This window comes from Kryptolebias marmoratus, linkage group LG8, assembly GCF_001649575.2.
Source record: "Kryptolebias marmoratus isolate JLee-2015 linkage group LG8, ASM164957v2, whole genome shotgun sequence".
Taxonomy (NCBI): Eukaryota; Metazoa; Chordata; class Actinopteri; order Cyprinodontiformes; family Rivulidae; genus Kryptolebias; species Kryptolebias marmoratus.
The window spans coordinates 19,579,302-19,582,374 of record NC_051437.1 but is presented as its reverse complement, the minus strand read 5'-3'; positions in this window follow the sequence as shown (position 1 = coordinate 19,582,374).

Below are 3,073 nucleotides of genomic sequence, written 5' to 3'. Positions count from 1 at the left end.
CCCCCCCCCCCCCCCCCCCCCCCCCCCCCCCGTTAGTGGGCTCCGGAACTGAAGCCAGCGTCTTTTTCTCTCTGTGTCAGGCGGCATAACGCTAGCCGTGTGTCAGCCACTTGCGGTGAGCAGGCCCCTTAACTCAGGATTAGGTTACAGCGCGGGTCAAAACTCCCTTAAACATTTAATACTCCAACGGCGCGCCTTGGTGCGCGCATGGATGACACAGGCCAAATGGAAGACGGGCTGAAAGTGTTTCTAAGCTCCTGGTGAACAATTTAGTTCAAGCTATTTAGACTGAAAACTTGTAATTCATACAGAAATCATCTGGGAATCTGTTGGAGCTCGTTATAATACGCGTATTAGTCTCCTTTTTAAACTTTTGGCGCTAAAGGAACTGATGTTGTAACTGAGAAGACTTAAAACGTTGTTGGCAAATATATTATTATTAGTAATAGTAACATTATTAGTATAAAATCATGTTGTTGCCCTGATATAATGAGCATTTTTCACTGAAAACTTGCATTATTCTTCCCTGTTTACAGTTGTGAATTCTTGCGTTCTCGTTTTCTGCTCACCACGGTGCCGTTAACACCGGTGTGCCCTGCAGATGACACCGACACTAAGAAACATACCGAAACTCTGCTGCCAGTGATGCTTCAGCAGCTTCCTCTTGCTCAGAGTAGAAAGAGGAGGAGGAGGCGGCATTCTGAAACACCAGTTGGCAGCATGTGTGGGTTCTGCGGTTGTTCCTCCTGTCTTCGTGTCTGACTTAATAGTTCAGAGATGCCTTTGTGGAGCTGAGGTCGTGAGAACCGAGCGAACTAGTCTGCCTGCGGCCTGGCTCGGTGCCAGTCAGTAATTCCCCGCTGGCAGGTCGGGTCGTGTAGCCGCTCTGCGGAGGTGAGGAGGCGGACACACGCTCGCGCGCGCGCGCAGAGGCCAAGAAGTGCGCCTGTTCCGACGTAAACAGAAGGGCTGGACAGGAGGGTGGATCATTTCCAGGAGAGAAGTCATTTTCATGATAACTTGTGGAAGTATTTCTGTTTGCAGATCTGGGTATGCTCCGAAATCATAATATGGACGAAACAATCCCATTTTGACAGTGTTTGCTTTAACTGAAGAGGCATTATAAGATGTTTAAACTCACTGAGTGGTTATCTTACAAACAACTGATGATATCTGCCTAAAGTTAAAACCAGCAGCGTATTTGCGGCTGAAATGACCCAGAAACAGAATGCTTCAATCTTCAAACCTAAACTATTGCTCAACCCACTTAACTACAGGTCTCACCGAGATCTGTGGTTTTCCAAGCGTGATATAAATCGAAACAGGCGGGAATCCCTCTCTCTATACTGATGAAAAGGATTCCTGCAGAGGGCTGGATGTCCCTCAGGGATCTGCTGCAATCACGTCCCATGGGAGAAGTCACTATTGGAGGAGGGGGCCGGGGGTCATCAGAGGAGTCACAAATTATCATTCTCATTAGCGACTGAAAAGGAGGGAGCGCGCGCAAAGTGGCCGCCAAACTTTTAACATCACTTCTCCCTCCAAATCTCAGCCATTGTTGATGAGTAGTTATCAGTGCTTGCAGCTGTGCACTCTGGAGAGCTGAAACCTGCACTGCAGGCTGTGCTTCCAACATTTGCATTAACACATTTTCAGCTCCATGGATGTTTGATAAATTTGCAACTAGGTTGAATAAATTCTCAAGCTTTTCACTGCAAAAGCAAATAATAAAGTTGCAAAGTCACTGAGAGAATTGCCATTATCTCGTGCTTTCTCCGATGTTTGAACCTGTCAACCATTTGACAAACAGTGCCAAGAATGTTGTCACTGAACCAAAGACATGAACAGGTGATTTGCTGGGTTAGTTCCTCTTCAGTAATCAAAAGCTGAAGGAGGTAATAATGCCACATTATTCACTCTCTGGTCATGAACTGTTTGAGAACGCCACGGCTCTGACTTTCACATGAATGTCAGGCTATTTTAGCTCCTCGGTTTGAAGACGCTGCAGCTATAAGACAGAAGAAAATGTTCTGCATGCTTTGGCCACAGGTTTTGCTAAAGGAGAGGCAGGCCTGGAGAAGGCCTCAGGAATGGAGTGTGTGTGAGGACACTCCTTGCACCTGTTTGCTGGAGAATCAGAGTGGGTGATATAGGGAGAGGCGGCTAAGGACGAGCAGACAAGATAGACAGATTTAGAAGGGTGGGGACATGAATAAAAAGGGTGCTGAAACTCTGAAAAGTCTTGGACACATTTACACGTGTTTGGTTTGAAGGGTCTCGGAGGATGAATGATCCTCGGATAAACTGGAGATCCAGTTGACAGATCCTGAACTTTCCTTTTCTGCGAGCTCATATTTGACTCCCTGACACCTTATCAACAGGTGTTTAATTTTTATGTTTTACTCACTCATCCTCCTCTCCCTGCCTGTTTTTTTTTTGGCCCCCTCCTGGCTTCCATGCAGCTTTTGTATTTATAGCAAAGGGCCCACTTATCCTTCCCTCCAGAGCAGGTGTGTGAAGTGTTGGGTGTGTGCAGGCAAAGGAGGTGAGGCACGGCGGGCAGACGCACGCAGACGCATCAAGCCCGATCAAATATCACAGAGTCCTGAGGGCTGGGGAGGGTGGTCTCTGTTGATCCTTGCCGCTTGTCTGCAGGACGTACGTCTGAAGCCAGGTTTGGCTTTTCAGCAGCTTCTTCAGTTTCATGGCATCAGGCCTGTGGTTTACAGCCTTGCTGCTCGTGCAGATTCCAAAGGGGAAAGTTAAGGGTCCTCCTGACAGGGCTAGAGGTCAGCCAGCAGACTGTGAGGTGGCCTGGGAGCAGCCCCCCGTCTTCAAATCTGGACACATTTTATTTACGTTTACTGTCACTCGTGGAGCCGTCTCAGTCTGTCCCCTTCAGATTCACCAGCTGTTGCAGTTTAACAGCACTTAACGAATGTCCTAATAGATGTGGCAAAAGTGAGATATAGCAATACATGGATTAAACACATAAACTGTCCCAGAATGTGTACCCTAAATCCCTTTTAAAAAGTAATAACAATAATATATATATTTCAGAAAATAATGGAAT